Genomic DNA, 21,393 nt, shown 5'->3' on the forward strand with positions numbered 1-21,393 from the left:
CTAGAGAACTTGGCTAGACACTGGATTTGAATTTTAGACAGGGTGTTTTCTCGACTAAAAGAGTGATTTATGGCCCTAAGTGATGTCAAAGTAACAATACAAATATTCCACCTCCCAAAATCGCTTAAGTCACAACGAAGAAGAAACTTTTATAAAAGCCTTGAGTTACTGAATAATATTTTTGTTTGTCTAAGATTATAACATGACAAGTTTTGGAAAAATGATTACAAGAATTTGCATAGATAGGAGAATGAAACATTAATGGTTCACTAGAGGAGTTGGTGTCATTATGACTGTTCTTTTTCCAAGGCCTATCATAAAAGTTGGCATCTAGTAGGTTTTTGATGGATAGTAAGTTTTGTTACATTGTTGTCTTAATTACTGGTAGAATCAACATGTGAATGAACAAAAGGTACAAGAAATTTGCCTTATAGTATAGGCAAAATTTGGCTTGCCATTTAACCTTTATTTTCTGATTTTTTTTTTTTTTTTGTAAGGGTTGAGTCAAGAAACAAGGAAGTTTATTGTGCCACAGCCTGGAAGCAGGGAATTGGGTGGTACTTTCTCCCCCGCCCCACTGCCTGCGCTGTGTGGCTTATGGGATCTTAGTTCCCAGACCAGGGATTGAAACCAGGCCCTCAGTAGTGAAAGTGTGGAGTCCTAATCACTGGGCCGCCAGGGAATTCCCTGGATGGTACTGCCTTCAACTCACTTATGTGAGAGTGCCAAATTTTGATTTGGGGCTTTGCTGGAAAGAGAAATTGTTGTCTCTTCTTACAAGACACCTTTCCCTGTTTAGTCTAGCTCACTGGAGAATAAATCTTCATGTACAGAAACAAAAGGCATGTCTTTATTTGAATTTATTTCTAGAGCATACCTCTTAGAAATCAAGAGGTCATAGTTGTTGAGGCATATACAACAGAGTTTACTTATTAGTGGCTAACAGAGTACTTGACCACATAAAAGTATGTGAAAATTCATCTGTGATATTATTTAGGTTGGAAAAATATATTGATTATTTATTCTCTTGGGTTTTATAATGCACCTTAAACATTGTACTACAATTCATTGTAAAAGAAAAGACTTTGAATACTTGTTTTTGAAATGACAAACACATGTACAGATAATTCAAAGAAAGTAATGGCAAATAAATGGGAAATATCTCATATTAATTCATAAATCCTTTTAAAATCATCGTGTAATATATATTTCACTATCAATTTTACAGAGATTTGAAACATGATGTCAACTAGAAGGTGATTGGCTATCATTCATGGACATGAATGGAGCCTAAGAAGGATGGACAAAGGATTTCATCCAGAAACTTAGAATCTTTTTTGTACAATAGATACTCCAATATATATGGCTGTTTTGGAGCTACCTTTCATATTGAAACTTCTAACTGGTCCCCTTACTTCTAGCTTCAGATTCTCTAATTGATCTGTCTGCCATAACAGTCTTTGGGAAAGATGACGAAACCACATCATGTCCTTCCTAAATCTGCAGTTGACATGTTTTAAAAGTGTTAGAAATAAGCAATAATCAGAGAAGAGGACAAAGATTATGTAAACTGATAATACTTAGAACATCTTTTGCCACTGTCAAAACTGGAAATTTTCCAGTTCTAGTGGCTGAACATTTGGATTCATAAAATTCAGACACTCCTTTCCTCTTACCCTTTCTTTGGTCCATAAGAATCTCAAGAAATTTGCACAGCAAGATACAATGTGATTGCAACCCAGGATGATTTTAGGGTAGTTTTGCAAACCGTTTTTCTGTTAACATAGATGAACAGATTTTTCTGGAGTATCCTGAGCAATTGTACTTATGAACTGCTACGGAAGTCTACACCTCACACCAATTTAAGGGGTTTTTGGCCAGGGCTCTCCTGTAGAGACATTTTCTAGATCTTTTAATCTGTATTGATTTGCCTGATCCAACAGCATCAGGACAGCATCTCTCATTCCAGGTTTCTCCCCAAGATTCAAGTGTGTGAAGGGTATCTACTGAATTGAAAATTATTTCAGCTGGGTAAAACTTAAAGTATTGGCTAGTCTGTACAAACTCAAGTGAACATAAGCTAACCCTGTAAGAATATGTGGATAGGAAGGGAAGGACAACAGATCTTGAGTTTAGCTGGAAGCTTCACCAGCTCTAAAATTACAGACAAAATAGAAATTTATACTGGCCTGTACTTCATCGTGGCTCTTGTATATTTGCATTTCATTGGCAGTCTTTGGATTGGTGGGGTGGAATATTTTCCTTGCCATGGAATATCAACTTGCCTTCAAAAGTTACCAGTAAAAAGCCCTGTATATGTGGCATTTGTATGAATACGTGATAAACCTTATTTTCCCCCACGGCATTTTAAAACAACTTGAAATCTAATCCCATTAACTAATTAACTAGATATATGTACCTTATGAATTTATTTAAATACTTAGAAAAATTGTGTTTGGGTAATGGTATTGAAATTAAAATACCCAGTGAATGATGAATATGTGTGAACTGTTCATTGAATGTTAGGAGATGAAGAGAATGAAATTCAACATGTAATAGTTTATTGTATTGTATTCTTTCTTTGTTTAATCTTTTGGAATCTAATACTCAAGTACAGAGGCCTACATTTATAAACAAATCTATTATTTTTAGATACTTTTTAAGATGAATGTTGTAATAATACAGCTTGTTTGCTAAGGAAGTTTCTAAAAACATGTTTGGTAAAATTGTCTTCTGGAAAAGACTTAAGAAAGGGATTCTGAGGACATTTTGTAAGCTATACACAATTCTGTATTATTTATGGATAGCAGAAAAGAGAAGGACATGGGAATGTTTAATACATCAATCATAAAAGCAAAGGAAGGCACTAATTACTATTTATATGCATTTTGAGAATACTGTGTATGAAATAACCAAATATAATTGCTTTGTGATATTTCTTAATGTATTGCAAATGCTAACAAAGAGTTTGCTAATATATGTAGAAGAATTATTTTTAATACATGATTATAGAAATAAGGATTGTTAGAATAACTCTGAATGATGTACGTTTGAAATCATTTGATTGGATTATTGTGGTGGGTTTTTTTGGGGAGGGGGATTGTTCTGTATACAGTTGTTACCTAAGAAATTTTATTAAGGGTGCTCTATCTGGTTGTAGATGTTACCCTGTAAATGATTTTTATGTTACAATTTGTATGGTATGAGATTGCCTTATCATGATGGAATTTTTGCACAGGAGAAGAGCCTCTATGAACACTTGTATGATCAGGGTTCAGTGGGTGTTTTTTATTGCTTTGTATATAATAGAAAGACTACTGTGCTGTACCATCCTATCAGGCATAGAGGTGGGTGACATTTTGGGCACTTCAGTTACTAGAATATAATGTTGGTTACTGAGGAATTTCTAGACCGCTTTGTATTAGGTAAATAAAAGCTGAATTTAGGAGATAGAGAATTAGGGGGTTTTGGAGGGTTGTGTGTTTATATGCATATGCACAGAGACAGTTCTTAAACAGCATCCAGGCTTTACTCCATGCTCAGATATGTTGGGCATCTACATATATTTTATGAATATTCTAATATTAAACACAGGTAGAATTTTTTTCGTTTTGCCAGTGGAATTGCCTATCAGTATTCACTTCTGGTAGAAATTGTTAAACAGTTTGTTATAAACAGTGTTATAATGTTTAACCTCTAATTTTCTTTTTCTTTTTTTAACCTCTAATTTTCTACATGTATAAACATCATTGTAAATACATACCAACCTAATAGGATAGAAATATTTTTGTTTGCCAAAAAAAATGTTCCATTTAGCCTCTCATTGTGTTCATTGGATCACTAGACTCAATTTTTAGGTTGTGAGAAATACATTGTGTAGTATTTAATATAAATATATCATTGTTTTATGACAGGATTCATCATGGTGAAAACGTCACTGGACTGCCTTGATAGTTTTCAGATATATTTGTGTACAAATAGAACACAGCTCTTTGTATATCTTAAAGAAAGCTCCACATGTGGTAAAATAGCATAGGTTAAAAATGTTTTCATTTGTGAGTAGAATTTGACTTTTAATGAAAATAGTGAATTGTTGTTTTAAAGTACTTATTTCTAGTTGTATAGGCAATTTGTAAATTTTTATGGATGATGTTAGTGATGGTGTATCACACCTGAGTTCATTAAATAGTGGGCTGACCAAAGGAATGTTTTTGTATTATGTGAATATAATAGACACCATTATTGAATGTTTTTTAGGCATATTAGCTATAATTTTTGCATATTTTGTAAAATATTAACTATATAGAGTGAAAATTTTTGCTAATTGTCAGCTTATCTTAGCGAATAATTGGGCCGCTAAAGGGGTGTTTTTATAGATGGTTGTTAATAAAATAGTTAGAATGTATAATAGTTTTGCTTTAAACTTTTAGTCCTTGATTTATAGGGATTTCTTAACATATACATATGTATACATATACACACACATGAATACATGCACACATGTGTTTTATAAAACTAGTGATATTAAAAGTCATAGAATGGAATTATTTTTTGGCCTAAACAATTACCATTTGGCCTTGAGGGCAGATGATATAGGAAGTTTTAGTTTATAAACATTATTTAGTTGCTGGAGGATACTGTGAGGCTGCTAGATATGTGGTAAACAAATGTTGGTTTTGTTTTTTTTTTAAAATAACATCTGCCTAGGATTTGCTGAGTAGGCATATATTTTGTGAGTACCAAACTGATAGACAAAGGTGAAAACACTGTTTTGGTAAATTGAATTGCTAAACCATGTCTATTTGGGATATATTTGGTTGCTCCGGATTGTATTATTACTTTCTTTTCTATATGGAAGATACATGTTATTTCATGAAATAATTTTGGATATATAATATCTGTCAGTTTTGGAAATACCTTTTCACTTAAATGTTAAAGTTATAATCATTGATCATAGATAGAGTGAGCATCTTCATGAATTAGGCTTGACTTTTGAGGGTTTTTTGTTTTTATGTTCTTGAGGTTTTGTAATTAGACATTCTTTGTTTAAAGTGTAGAAATCATTGCCATTCATATTTTTAAGTACGTAAACTTGTACAGTTTTTCTTACTCCAATCAAATTTTGGAGTTTTAAATGTTGGGACAGAGCAGGGAAGCATTTGACTGCTGTGTGTTGAACAGACAAGCTCTTCTATAACAACTTCCTAGGTATTTAGAACTCCGTCTCCATACACACACATACACACAATTAATATATTAATGTTGAACTAATGGTGAAAAATATCTATTACCAATAGAAGTGTTACATGACCCCTATGTGTTTATACTTGGTCTGTATGGGAGGGGGGAATTATTAGGTAGTTGTGTGCATGTGATCAGATGTTTGTTTTTTATACCGTATAATTCAATAGATGTGCAGAAATTTCTGTCATAGTTTTGAACGTATATTTACCTAAAATTAATAGCACAAGCTTTTTTATTCTTGTAGAATGAAATGGTACTTAGCTGAGTGACATTTAGACTTCTGTGTATGTAATTACATTACAAACACATGTTCTTTCTAGATATAGACATTTCTGATATACATATAATTTTACCTCTTTGTGGGACATGTAGGTATAACTTATCTTCCCAGATGTGCTGAGGTTCATGATGAAATTCACTCTTCTAAAGAACATTTTATAGAAATGTTTCTGTTCATTTGTTACATGGCAATAACCAAGACAATTTTGTAAGTAAGGGACAAGAGAAATAATTTAGTTTTAAACATCTGGTATTTCTAGATGTACTGAGAGTCTCAAAAAGTATAATTTTGTAAAAACTTTCATTGTAAATGTGTTACTATTGATACTGTTGTCTTTTAAAATCAACATGGCAATGAAGTTGACAAACAGGCTCTTGGAGCTATGCAAAATTTATCATGTTAGTTCGGTTGTTAAGAGGAAATGTTGACAAGATTATGCATTTACCCTGTTCTCATATAGAAGAAGAATTTGCCATTGTATCAAGTATGTATATTTAAAACTTACACCATGTAAATTCACTTGGTACTTCTGGATGTACCGAGATTCCTGATATAGTTCATTTATATTATTATTTTTTATTAAGACTTCTTATTAAGGGCAGTTTTAAGGTCATAGAAAAATTGAGGGGAAGGCACAGAGATTTCCCATATGTCCCCTGCCCCAACACGTGCATAATTCCTCCCCCATTATCAACCCAGCACGTGTATAATCCACGGCTATTATCCCATTCCCCCATCAGAGTGGTACATTTGTTATAATTCATGAGCCCATATTGACACATCATAAGTCACCCAATGTCAGTAGTTTATATTATGGTTAACTTGTGGTGTTGTACATTCTTTGGGTTTAGGCAAGCATATAATGACATGTATTCATTGTCATCATATTTTAATGGCCCTAGAAATCCTCTTTGCTCCAACTACTCATCCCTTCCCATGTATTTCTTTTTTTTTACTTTGTTTTCTTTTTTTTCCCCTTAATATTCAAATTAATAAATGACTTGGTCAGATTTTATACTACCTCCTGGAACTATACACAGTTCTGTATGTGTTCCCTTGGTTGCATGACAATATTCAAGACAACTTTGTAAATAGGCAGATACCAGTTTTTAATTTTTATCATCTAGAATTTCTAGATGTATAGAGTCTCACAAAGTATAATTTTGTAAATAATTCACTGTAAAGTTTCATTGTTTTCTTATGTCTCAGCAGTGAAATTGATGGAACTGTGGATTTCTTGAGCTATATACATATTTCGGGATCTGTTGAGTTATGGGAAAGCAAAAGTTAAAAGGGTATTTTTAACTTTTGCATTCTCATCTAAAAGAAAATTTTGCATTTTAATCATTGTTTAGTGCTTGGATTTTTATACATTAAAAAAGCCAAGTCATAATTTGTAGTTGTGTTGCTGATAGAGCATTACGTATTTTAATCAGGAGATTTTATTCTCTTTGAATTGTACAGTTTTGTGTTTAATTGGACTGCATGACAACATTCAAGACAACCTTGTAAATAACAGTAAATTTATCATTTAAAAATTAGTTTTTCTAGTGCATGGAATTTCACGAAGTACAAATTTGTAAATAGCTCATTGTAAAGTATCATGAGGTGGCTTCTATAAATGTTTTATCAGTGTACTAGGTAACTAGTAATTGGCCTTTTAGGGCTTTGTAACATTTTGGTGTTTATGTAGTGGGTTTTGGGGGATAGGGGTACACAGATTGTCTCCATATCTTCAGATTTTTAGGTTCTCATGTTATAAGAAAAGATTAGATTGTATACTTTTAACAAGCAAAGAAAAATGCCCATGGGATTTATTTTCATCTTTAGGAAGAAAAAGGAAGACATGAGAAGGGAATTGTCGTTTTAAACTGCAGGTATATTCATAGTTATATAACATTGCTGAAGTAATGGTTATTTTGCTATGCTATGTAAACCTACTGTTTGCAAATTTATATATGTATATGCATGCATATTATAAATGTATATACACGTACATATGTAAAATTAGTTTTAGGGGTATAGATATGATAGTGTTCTTTCTCATTTACTAGATTATAGCTTTACTTTTTTTTTAATGGAAATAGTATTTCAATTGTAAGCTTAAACGTGTAGAAGCCCACTTCATGTTATATCTAAATGAATGTTAATTTTTATATAAAATGTTTAAGCATTTTATATAATGCTTAAAAATGTTTAAGCATTTTATATAAAATACTGTGGATATGTTTTTTTTAATGTTTACATATATACATCTGTATGAGAACAGAATTTCCATGATTATGAATATTTTATTTTTCTAAGAGCTTTTGAAAATTTTCTGGAGAGCAGTTAATTTGTATGTTATAATCAGTAACCAATGTCAAAAGTATTCTCAGTTGCCTATAATGTAAATAACGGAAATTTCTTAGAATCCTATCCATTATTATCAAAGTGTAATCAGTACACCTTTTTGAACAACAGTTTGGCAATGACAATCGAAATTTGAATGTGAAAAATTGTTGAAATGATATAATCTGTTGACGGAATTTTATATATTCCTACTCAAATCCATAAAGAAGAAAGTATGTTATAGATCAAGTATAACAAATAATTTGAATGTATGAAATACACATCATCAACGATTCTAATGATAGCTAATTCATATGGATATTATTCAAACATTGAAAAAGTATTCTGATATTGAAGGATGTTAAGTTGATTTTTTAAATTGTCATTTTTGTACAAATATCAACTAAGTGTGTGTGCTGAGGTGTGTCCATATGCCTCCGGTTTTTCTATTTGAAATATTAATGGTTACTGTTCCTTGGGAATGGGATTATTCAGACATGATAATGGAGTTAAGTAATGCTTACTCATTAGTGTTAACTACAATAGTGATTATTTTGGCATTCTTTTTGAACTTTTTGTACATGTGTAAGTTAAATACTAAAACATTGTTTATATATTTGTGTATTGCTACATGAAAATCTAAAATGCAAATGTGAATTATTGAATAGAAAGTTGTCTGGAAAAACATGGCAAAATTTTAACATTACTGTGTAAAAAGATCAGAAAAGAAGGGACTGCTGCCACTTTCTGCCTTTAAAACTTTAAAGGTATTTCAGAAGCAACATTTAAACAGCAGAGGAAATTTTAAAGATACAACCAATTTGTGCCTGTCTTCATCGTTACCTATTGACATCTCGGGAGTGTTGGGCTGTTGTATCCAGCTTTGTATTCCCAGTGACTGTTATGAATAGTTTTTGAGTGATCGTGAAGAGCGTGTGACTTAGATAATAGTGCTAGTGCGACAAGGAGTTTTACACAGTGAAACAGAGTATTGGACTATCCACGGAAAGAAGGGAGAAGATGGCATTTGAGGTAGGTGCTAAACAATTATATTTGGGCGCTTCCCTGGTGGTGCAGTGGTTGAGAGTCCGCCTGCCGATGCAGGGGACACGGGTTCATGCCCCGGTCCGGGAAGATCCCACATGCCGCGGAGCGGCTAGGCCCGTGAGCCATGGCCGCTGAGCCTGTGCATCCGGGAGAGGCCACAACAGTGAGAGCTCACGTACAGCAAAAAGCAAAAACAATTATATTTGGGTTGACAAACACAAAGGGTAATTTTATAAGGCAGTGCCATATTTGTGGCATATTGTAAGGGGGAGGAATCTCTTGGGATAAACTCGAATTACTCTTAGTAATGGGCATAATTGGAGAACGGATTGTTTTCTTTTATGGTAGTTGAGTCTCTCAGAAGGATTTCAAATAGGTCTTTATGGCTTTTTAGATTATTCAGAATTGGCATGAAAAATGTTTCAGTAGTCTCAATGTTTGTGCTACAGGTACTCTGAAAAGGTGAAAAAGTAAAAAAAGTCTCTTTGGGCAGTCATATTTGCTAGTTTAATTATTTCCATTCACTATTCCTGTCAGTTCTAAAGTCAAATATTGTATACTTGCTTCTCAGGTGAACATGATGAAAGAAAGGCATAACATGCAGATAACCTGAGAATGTCTGACATCATCAGGAACATTCTTCCTGTGAAGTTCCTTAATTTATAAATCTGAACTGTAAACCACAGGTAAGAAGGTTCTGGATCAAGAAATGCTGTATTAGGATGAGATTTTGGCTAGGTTCAAGAAAATAACACTGGGGGCAGACTTTGTTCTTGAGTACCTTTGAGTTACAAACATTCCTGAGAATAAATAAACCAGTTATTTTAAAGTACAGTTTTATAAATATGGAATCCATGAATAATGTAGGTACGTATGCCTTCCTTCAATTAATTTACTTATGACGAAAGATGACAACTAATATTATAAAGGAAATGATCAATATTTTAATAATTATAAATTAGAGAATAGACCAACTATTTTTGCATGTGTAGTTTTGTGGTGTGAAAAAGAGAAGTTCATGGCAACCTAAAAAAGATACTGATATAGAAGAGTAGTAGTAATAAAGTCATGTTGAAGTTGGAGAGTTGAATCAGCTATAGGATTGATTAATGAGGAACTGTTACTAAGCCTTAACTGAAATTGTAACAAAGTTCAACATGAGCCTCCATTTACCTGCTACTTCAGTGTTTGGTCAGAATGCTATGTATTTTACCTTATAATGTTTCTTGTTTTTCCCTATAGGGAGATGATAGTTCCAAGAAAAGACACTTTTGCCATCTTTGTCTTTAATCTCAATAATTGGTACCATGAGACCTGTTGCAGTATTCCTCTTTTCAAGCATTCGTCACTCCCATCCATCCCTGGGCCCAGGAGAACCCCTTGGCGATGATTGTGTAAGGACACTTTGAGTTCTCATTTGATTCAGGGAGGGACACTTTGGTTAGACAGGAATTGATTATTCTGCTTTTCTTAAGCTTGATGGATTTTTGGTGGCAGCTAGTGGATATTGTTCAGGGTAACGTATGAGTAACAAATTATCCTAAAACTTAGTTATGGATAATACATTATTGTGTTATTTCCATGGCTACTGTGAGTGAAAATTTCTGACAGTGCTAGAATGTCTGTGGGATCAATTGGGAAGGCCCAATCGAATAATTGAGAGTGATTCAGACCACTGGAGTCTTCTGGATACTTTTTCACTCACGTCTGGCACTGGTTTTTGATGACTTGGAAGGTTGGGCTTAGCTGAGGCTTTAAACTAGAGTACCTTCGCACAGCCGGGTTCCCATATGAATCATAAAAATAAGTGTAAGAAGAGAGCCTTGTAAAAGTGGCATGGCCTTTCTGAACTAGTTTCAGAAGTCATGTAGCATCTTTTATGCCATATTCTGTTGGCTAATGGTGCCATATGGCCAACCAAAGTTCCATAGCATGGTGGGATAGTGCCAAGGTGACTGCAGACCCAGACAGCTTGTAAAACCAGATGAAAGAAGGCACAGTAGGTAAGAGCTACAAATGTGGTGCTTCAGTAGTTTTTGTTTTGTTTTCTTTTTGGGGGGGTGGTCCTTGATTTTCAGAATTTCACTTCTCTCACACTCAGAATCCCTTGCAGATAATTTCCAACAAACGTCTTATTCATTGCCTGGCATAAAATAAAGTCTTACTGAATTGTTTTGTGATTTGGGGAGTAAATTAGGCAAAAGATAAGAAGTTAAAAGTTCATGGTTTTTGGATTAAGTCAGTTTGGGGAATGCAAAAGGGAAAAGGCCCAGGGTGCAATATGTTGATACCAAAAGGTACAATCTTAGAACTACAAAAGCTATGGAACTGTTAAAAAAAGAATGAGTGGGGACAATTGTTGATGAAATCAATAATGTTATAACACATACTGAATCCCTGCTCTTAACACACCAGGAGTTTTTCCCTTCATTTTTTACTATACCCCACAGGAAGGTTAATAATTCATGGGATGTGCTGTGAAGAGTGAATGCTGACAAATTCCTTAGACATTCTTTCTCATAGACCCTCATTGCCTACCTCCTGTCCATGGGATAACCTTGAAAGTGGAAGTTTTAATCATAAAATGTTTATTTTTTCCTCAGGATAAATCATAGCTAAATAGAAGATTAATGGTTTTTTGGGAGGTACCTACTCAGGAATTTCGATGGACCCTGGAATAATGAATGGGTCAGGAGCCAAATCTTTTCCTAAGTTCCGTTTTAGTCTCTATATCTTTAATATAGTTACTGTTTTTCTTGTCAAATGGACTAAGCTCCTTGGTTATTTTCATTGCAGTATTTAAGCATTGTTATATTTCTTGTACAGAAATGTATGTAGATTTCATGATATCATGAATGAGTGATCTGGAGATAGAAGAAACCACACATAGTAAAAAAGAAATACAGACAACATGAAGAGAAAGTTTGAAGGATCAGTCCATTTAGCAAGATGTAAGAAGAACTCCCAATATCCGGCTTTCTCATTGTTAGAAAATTCCAAAATGAATTTTGATCCACCTGTTATTTCTTCATAATAGAATAGCTGTTGCATCATGAAGTATGCTACTAAAGTTTTCCCATTTTTTTCCCCAATGTGTCCTCTCAGGTGATGTCTGAATAGGAAAAACTGATGCCATTGCTTCTGCCACCATCTTCAGTAAAACCAAAGACAGTCTTCATAATGTATAGAGATTCCTCATTGATATGTTGCAATGGACACTCCCTGTAGATCACAAAAACAGTCTGAGAAGGCTGAAGTTTCAAAGTGACCTAAAGGGTGATATTGGAGAGAACTGTAACCAGGCATGTTGACTGTTTTCATTGTTGCCATTGGACTAAATCTCAGGAGCTTGAATGATGGAGGCATTATTACACAGAGAAGCTCAGGATGGTATAATTTCAAGGCTTCATTACAGTGCTCCCATAAGTATTAGGTGCACATTTTTAAAATTTTCATTTATCACAGGGAAATTGAAAATTGACTCATAAAAAATCATCTTTTTCAAGATTTCAAAGGACATGGAAATTTGTGAAGTATAATATTTTACTTCTTAAATGCCTTTTTTCCTCTTCTAATTCTGCCACCTCTGTCTGTGTTATCTACTATTAATGAAATTTTGTGCACATCCTTTTGGTTGTGTTATCTACTATTAATGAAATTTTGTGCACATCCTTTTGGGTGTATTGATAAATTAATATGCAAGTTATTTTTTGGGTGATCTATATACTAGCTACAGATTTTCTACACAGTAAACATGGTTTATATATAAATTGTAAATTTATCCAACTAATTTGTTGAAATAATTCCAGTGAATTGGAACTGCTAGGACTAAGGGTATCCAAAATTTATAGTTTTGAGTCCAAACTAGTTTTCCCTACAATACAGACAGGACCTCATCAATCTTGTTCCCCAGTGTTTATGTGGGTATATTTCCTAAAACTGTACCAATGTTACATTTTTAATCTTTGGTAATATGGTATTACAAAGAAATTGCTTTTCTTCTGTTACTGTTCAGCTCTGTCATCTTCATATATGCTTAATCCTTACTAGTCATTTGTGTTATTTCATTTTCTTCTGTTTTTTTTTTCCATTCCATTGATATATCAATGTCTTTGTTACTGGTTTCTAAGAACTCATTTTTTATTAAGGATGTTAACCATTTGTCATGCAGTGCAAATGAAGTACCATATTTTATTGCTATCAATTTACTATGGTGTTTTGTATTTTGGTTGTGTATTAAAATATAATCATGTACTTTATGCCTTTTGAGTTTTGTGTTTTTCTTAAAAAAACACGTTTGTATTAGTATCATTTCTTGGTCTGTATTTTCTTTTTTGCATCAAATATTTTGTCATGTTATTTCTCTTTCCATTAATCATTACTGTAGTTTTAAAGCATTACATATACAAATTACTCACCTTAACCTAAGTAGTTACTACTTATTTTTAATTCTACCATAATCATATAGAACTTCTGACATATAATTGACTGCATTTCTATTTATTGGTTTGCCTTACCTTCTATTGATACTTTAAAATTACTGTTGAGTCTTATCTATTCCATTGAGTTCTATCTCATTTCTCTTCTCTTTCAGAATATTCCCTGTCTGTACTTGCATTTTTTTCTCTCAATTGACGCTTAAAATTACTTTGCAAGTTGGAAAAAATAATGCAGTTTTTATTTCATTTGCAACAAATTTAATAGATTAATTAGGAGAGAATAGATCTCTTTAAAATTGAGTCTTCCTATCAAACAGCAAGGTATGTCTTTCTATTTTTTTATCAAATTGTTATGTTGGGATACTGCTAGTTTAGTTTTTTTAAGTTCATTCCCAAACATTTCATAGTTTTCTTAATGTAATGATGGGGATTGTACACCTAGCTTATTTTCATATTGATATAGGAAAGCCATTTGTATACTTTTTAAATGCAGTTTCATCGAAATTCCAAAATCATGTTTTTTTTTCACAATTTGTAAGTACTTATGGGTCATTTCAGGAATTTTCCTCTCTTTAATTAAGGATTTTTCACCAGATTTGGTAACAGGTTTAATAAAATGTCTCGTGTTTTACAGTTGATACATTTGCCATTATAATTACTGATTAGGCTAAAAATTGAATTTTTCTAAAAATGAACATTTTTTATCCAGTGAATATGTGAACTAAATTTTGTTTTTCTGTTACATTCTCCCCTATTATAGTCATTATAATTTTAATTGCACTTTCTGAAAAGATAATCCTAAAAAGAGAGCTTTATTTTGTTCTGTTTTTGTTGGAGTTTTATATTTGGTTTATTGGGTATATCAAAACTGTTATGACTATTTTTTTCATGAAGTAGACTGAAAACAAATACTAGCATTATTTCATTTTTAATTCTATTTTGATATAACCTTATACCTACAAAAATGTAGCAAAAGTAGTACATAGGTTTCTTTTGTTGTTGTTCATTTGGGTTTTTAATATTTCCCAGCTTCTTATATTAACATATTACCTATGCAGGATACAATTATCTAAAACAGGAGACTTCTATTGATGTACTACTATTAACTGATTGTTTTATACATCCAAAGTGAGATCCAACATTACATATAGTTGTCAAAGTCTCCTTTTCATGATTTTGACACTCAAAGAATCTACAAATATTTCAACTATGAATGTCTCTCAGTATAGGTTTGTTTGATTTTTTTCTTTGAGGTTATATACTTTTGGCAAGAATACTACAGAAATGTTGTAGTTCTCAGTTCATCACTAGGGATCACATAACGTTGATAGTGCCTTATGACTAGCAATGTTACTTTGCTTACTTGGTGTTGTAATTAATAAGTATCTTTTGGGAAAGATACTGCAAGTACTGTTTCTTATCATACTTGCATATGCTAATTTTAGCATTTATTGAGGTTTCCTGTCAAATCATGATTTTAAAAAAATTCTGTCAATCCCACATTTTATTAATTGGAGTGGTCCAATTATTTGGAACTGTCCATTCTTCTCCAGTTTTTCAGTTATTCATTTCAATGTAGACTCATGGATATTTTCTTTATCCTATGATGGATATCCACTACATTACTCAGTTTTTTAAAAAAAATTTTAAGTTATCCCACATTTGGCCTCTGTGTCTTTTTAACGTGTCCCTATCCTTTCTCGAGCACTTACTTTCTGGCCATGTAACAGTGTCCAGGTTCATTTTGTTCTTATCTTGCTCTATCTTGATATCTTGCTCTTATCTCTTATCTCTTATCTTGCTCTTATCTTGCTCCATTTCTCCTAGGATCCCTGGTTCCTTATGGGAAATAGTATTTGGGAAGCAAGATATGTATCAAAAGTTCAGTTTTCTTTTTATGGCTGAATAATATTCTATTCTGTGTATATACCACATTTTATATGTTGATGAACACTTGGGTGTTTCCAGTTTTTGACTTTGAATAATATGGCTAGTGGCTATCCACATTGAAGAGGGACACTATGAACATTGGTGTACAAATGTCTAAGTCTCTGTTTTCATATCCTTTGGGTATATACTTAGGAGTAAATTGCTAGGAGTGATGGCAATTCCATGTTTAGCGTTTTGAGGAACTATCTTAGTTTTTGTTATGAAAAGTTTCAAAGACAAATGAGAGCATAGTAAACTTTCATGTATGTAGGAACTAGATATTTTGCCATATTTTGAAAATTAAGAAATACAGTAATATTTCAGTCCTGAATTTGTATATGTACAGATCACATTTTTAAATAACTACAATGTTATAGCCCTAGTTTTATTAACTAGAACCCCTTAATATATTTTAAAATAAATCCTTATGTAAATTTGTTAGTTGTTCCAAAGATGTCTATGATAGTTGAAAGAAATCTGAATCCAAGCTGGGACCATACATTTTTATCTAGGCCATTTTTATATTAGTTTTGGCAAATTTATTATCAATATTCAACCTCGTTATTTTGATATGACATTTCCCTTGCTTTTTTATATGTGTGTTAAACACTTTTAAGATTTGATCTTTTGTAATTTATTTCATTTGGGAGGAATTTAATTTTCATGTTTGTTATATTCTTATATACACTATATTTTAGTGTACTGAATGCATTTTGGTGAGCTAATTGGTTTAGGTTATTTCTACCTTGAGATTTTCTCTCTCTCTATCTGTCTCTATCTCATTCTCTTTCCCACATACATATACTTGTATATATTTATAGACTATGTAAATACCTTTATAAATTATATATATATATACACATATAGATCATAACAGAAGTACAGCCCATATTTGTAGCTGTGTTAGGGGTGCTAGGAAAGATGCATATTCTCCAGTGTAGAGTTCTATAAGTGATTGTTACCATGGTTAACTGTAAACTTGTTAGAGATCTGTGTCTCTATCATTCTATTAGAGATCATTTTAGTCTTACTAAATTGACTTGCTGTTGATTTCCTGACCTTAATTTTCTTTTTGTTTCATTTCATGTAGAATATTTGATCATGCTTTCAATCTTCCATGAGCTCTTAGCTCATGGAATGTCTTAAAATATGTCCCAAATAGAATCTGATAATGCATCTTCCATTTTCCCATCTTCTCATTCAAGAAATAACAACTAAGATCTAGTTTTCTTTTATTTCTTCTGAATGTACTTTGTTACCTCAAGATTTGGGGACACCAGTCCTTTTAAGACATACCATCATGCTGCCTCTTGAAAAATATAAAATGTAGTGGGCTTCCCTGGTGGCGCAGTTGTTGAGAGTCTGCCTGCCGATGAAGGGGACACGGGTTCGTGCCCCGGTGCGGGAAGATCCCACATGCCGCGGAGCGGCTGGGCCCGTGAGCCATGGCCGCTGAGCCTGTGTGTCCGGAGCCTGTGCTCCACAATGGGAGAGGCCACAACAGTGGGAGGCCCGCGTACCGCAAAGAAAAAAAAAATATATATATAAAATGTAATCATTCCATACAGTATATCACAGCAGGATACCTAGTCCCACCTATGAAATATTTCTTGATAAAAATTCTCATTTAAACTTCTGTATGTGTTTTTAAAATAGTTGTTGAAGAATTACACATTCCGTCTCCTTTGCTTTGTTAATCTATGGTTCTGCAGCATCCCTTGGTTTTTAATTTTTTTCATGTCATTTCCCTTTGGAGGAAATCAGGCCATTTTCCTTTTAAAACTTGCATTTCTATATTCTGGACATGGTAGATGGCATGCTACCTATGGTGGTATTGGATATTTTCCTCAATTTTATATGGTATTTAGATTTTAAATGCCTTATCAGACTGGTTTTATTCATTCTTTAATCATTTATTTTAGGATTGTTTCCAAATGCATCACATCATAATTCATTATAAGGACATTATCACATCATAATGTTTGTATATCTTTCTACGATGTCAAGAATCACTCAGTATTTAATTTTGGCATCAGCTTTTCACTTAAAAAATCATGGCCTTTATTCACTATTTCATTAATAGTTACACATTTGCTCTAAATAAGTGATAAGAAATTTAATTTAAATAGGAACTTCCTACAACTGTTAAAATTCTTAATTCAAATGGAAACACAGGATGAATCCTTGATTCTTTCCATTTAATTATCAGTTATAGGATAATGAATTTGATGTCCTATCAGTCTCCAAAGATGATTAATATAAATTCATGTACTATAGTCTAAAGACAGAACTGCATAAACTTGAGTATTTAACAGTTGTATTGCTAATATAATAATGTTAGTATGGCAGTTAGGAAACCCATGTGTACATATAGACAAAGGATAATTCTAACTATTCAAATTCGTATTCAATTTATGGAATTCACTTGTACAGCTTGTAGTTAGGATTTTTTTTCTCAGCCTTTATAAAACTTATTTTTATTCTACTCATATATGTATAGCAAATAATACTTGGTTTTTATTTACCTTTTAAATGCTTTTTATTTACCTTTTTGTGTTCCTTTCTCTATTTTACAAAATGTTCTGTTATGTTTCCATTTGGTTACCTTTACTTACTTTCGCTATCTCATTTTGGAAAGATGCACAATGTTTTTTCTTCATTTAGATCATATACTTTAAAATGGTCTTAAATATATATTTAACTTTCAAAGAATTTGTGAATGTGTTATTTTTGACATTTTTTCGCTTGAAGGTTGAAGACAGTAAATGTTCTGTCTTACTGTTCATGGGGATAAGGAGATGATTTGCACTGATCCTGTATACAGACAGATATGTGAGGTCTCCATGTGTGCCAGAGATACATGAACTTAAAGTTATCAGTAACTCACTTCCAAGTGTATAGTTACAGAGCAAGGATAATGAAACTGCAATAAAAACTGCGTAATGTAAGGTGTTGAATGTAAGACATAGTAATCACTGTTCCTTAGAAATTTAAAAATTGCACTTGGAAGATACTGTGAGCACCCTTGGTCTTGGGGTTGGAGAATATTTTAAGTAAGTCTTGAGAGATACTCACTTGTCCTTTGTTCTTCCTGGCCCTACTAGGCCTCTGACACATTGTTCCACTCCTGTTATCCTGCTTAATTATTTCTAAGATAGGCAGTGTGAGAAATACCCTCCAGGGTTGCTGCACAGCTTTCTCTACTCTGAGAGAGAAAGTATAACTCACTCTAAAATGTAGCATAAAAAAATAAATAAATAAAATGTAACATGCCAGTGTTGTTTATTTTGCAAGTGTTTAGATACTTTCCTTGTGTCTTCCTTGATTTCTCATTTGAAGCCATTGTCAGAGAACACACTCTGATTTCAATTACTTTAAATTTGGTTAGATTTGCTTGTTTTGTGGCTTGAGCTGTGGTCTGTCTTGGTAGATGTTCCTTGGGAACATCTGCCACGGTTTCATGGAGCACACTATGGATGTCTACTAGATCCTGTTGGTTGATTATGTTGTTCAGCTTTGTATATCCTTGCTGATTTTCAGGATTGTAGCCTATCAATTGCTCAGAGTGGGCTGTGGAAGTCTCCAACTATAATTGTGGATATGTACTAGCATTTCTGTACTTGTTTGTTACAAGAATCAGTTCATATTACACACATGCTGCATCATGCTCTTCTCACCCAACAATGCCTTGTGAATCTCTTCCAGTCAACCATAATAAAACTAATTCACTGTTTAAAGAAATGTAGCATGCCTGAAATGTGTCATGGGCAGAAGACTTTAATAGATTGCATATCATTCTCCTTCATCTCTTAACCTGTGTTGATCATAGAATCAAGTGTTGAAGCAGAGGAGAATATGCCACAAAAGGAGAATATCCTGAAACAATAGGCAGTAACATGGAGTAGAGGTCTTTTCATGCATGAAAAGTAATTGTTTTGTTAATCCAGTGAGACTTTGAAGTTGCTTTGACTTTGACTAATATAGATGGATAAAATGCAGACAAGAATTCAAGGATTGATGGATGAATGCATAGAATGGAGAATTGGATTGATGGTTTAAAACTTGGTTGTAGGAGTGGATAGATGGAAGGAAGGATGTAATGAGATTTTCTACATAATCAAGCTTATGTGGATTTAAGAATTAGTGGGTGAAATAATGCAAGGTTGGATATTTGGAAAGAAAGAAAGCTGGGAGAGATGGATGCTTTACGGAATTTAGGGTACAGTAATGCATGAATGAATGCAAAATTGGCTGTAAGACCAAATGGAAACTAGAATATATATGAGTGGATGGCTGGATGCAAGAATCAGTTAATATTTTGGAAACAAACAGTTGTGTATATGGATTGACGGACTCAATATTCAGTGAAGGTGTAGATAGATACCTAGACATCAGAATTTGAGTGGATTCCAGAATGGAATGTTAGATGCATGGATCATATGCGTGTTTAGATTGTCAGATGCAAGAATGTCTGGCTAGAATAATGGATGAATGTAGGGATCAATGCATATAGATAGATTGATTGCATGAGTGGATAGAGGTATCATTGATGGTTTCAGGGTGGCCTGCTAAGTGGATTGATGCATGGATGGATTGATGCATGGATGGATTGATTCAAGTAGGGATGGTACAATAATTTCATCATTGGGAAGACAGACATAGAATAATAAAATCACATATTTAACGTTGAATGAATTGATGGATGTACTGTTGAGGAATATAGGCTAATTTATTGTTATTTTTAATTTAATATATTTTTGGCTGCGTTGGGTCTTGCTGCATGCAGGCTTTTCTTTGGTTGCAGTGAGGCAGTGAGTGGGGGCTACTTTTCGTTGTGGTGCACGGGCTTCTCATTGTGGTGGCTTCTCTTGTTGCGGAGCATGGGCTCTAGGCACAGGCTTCATTAGTTGTGGCACACAGGCTTAGCTCCATGGCATGTGGGATCTTCCTAGACCAGGGCTCAAACCCATGTCCCCTGCTTAACCACTGTGCTACCAGGGAAGCCCTGTTATTTTTAGAATTAGAGAAGTTTAGTGATTGTATTCAAACAGTTGTGATAGTAAATAAGAAAAAAAAGAAACCAAAATCCAACTGTAGTGAGTTCACAAGAGTATTTTATCTAATGATGATTTTTTATATTTTAGTAAGTTGGATACTTTTAGGTAATTGATCAAAGAGCCAACTTTACCTTCTGTATATTATGTTGGTCATGATATGTCACAATTTTCCCATATTTCCCACCGTTTTAACTGAGGTGTTATCAACTTAAGAAGTGAGACCTTTTCATGGGTTACTGCCTGACATTTCTGTAATCGATCCAAATATTTGTACTTGTTTATCATTTCTATGGATTTTATTCTTCAAAAGTGCTGGTAAGAATTGGTAATGCCAGTGTATTCTTTGTTCCTTTTTTGATCAGTTTAACGTGAAATCCAATTTATAGTATTTTAAACTCTAAAAACATGAATTCCATAAAACATAAGATTGTCAAATTGTGATGTGATTGCCAATTGGATGCTATAGAAGAGATAAAAAGGCTCTTAAATTTTGATATAGTATTGGTACATAGATCATATAGATTTTGATTTACTACTCTTGTTTCCTCTCACCAGAAAATTTGATATTATCTAGACAGAGGCTATAATTTTTGTCTGTACATTCAGTAAGTTTTATTTAAGTATTAAATGTTTTGGAATAAATGCATTAATGGTAGCTGGATAGAGGGAGACAAGGAAGGACATCAGGCAGGTAGGAAAATGTGAAAGGGGTATAAAAAGACATCAGAAAGCAAAACAATTAGAAAGTAGAATTTGCTGCAGATAATGTGGGTCTTAATGATAGAGGTTGAGTTTTATTCCCAGATGTATGAATTGTGGTATTACTAACATTGTCAATGGGTAGGTAAGGTGGGTGGACAGGAGGAGTTAAGGAATATTCCAATATTAGTGTGATGGAAGGAGGTTCTTAACACCCTTTCACTTGATGAGTGAATGAAGATTCTTCAAATATTTTTAAGCTTTTCTTTTTCCTCTCCCTCCTTTTCTCCCTCCCTCCCTTCCGTCCTTCTTTTCTTTCTTTCTTCCTTCCCTTTTTTTTCTTTCTTTCATAAGCATCTTTCATACG

The 21,393-nt window shown here is 33.3% G+C and overlaps 1 long non-coding RNA gene across 1 annotated transcript; it reads left to right on the top strand.

Annotated features, from left to right (window-relative positions):
• The first annotated feature begins 3,110 nt into the window (after positions 1 to 3,110).
• LOC112390319 (uncharacterized) lies at positions 3,111 to 13,138 on the top strand. The gene is made up of 4 exons (XR_003001235.1): positions 3,111 to 8,887; positions 9,474 to 9,588; positions 10,145 to 10,296; positions 12,008 to 13,138. It is a non-coding gene; the product is annotated as an uncharacterized LOC112390319 (long non-coding RNA).
• Positions 13,139 to 21,393: the final 8,255 nt, after the last annotated feature.

The sequence above is a fragment of the Neophocaena asiaeorientalis genome, unplaced genomic scaffold (genome assembly GCF_003031525.2).
Source record: "Neophocaena asiaeorientalis asiaeorientalis breed wild unplaced genomic scaffold, Neophocaena_asiaeorientalis_V1.1 scaffold697, whole genome shotgun sequence".
In the NCBI taxonomy this organism is placed as follows: Eukaryota; Metazoa; Chordata; class Mammalia; order Artiodactyla; family Phocoenidae; genus Neophocaena; species Neophocaena asiaeorientalis.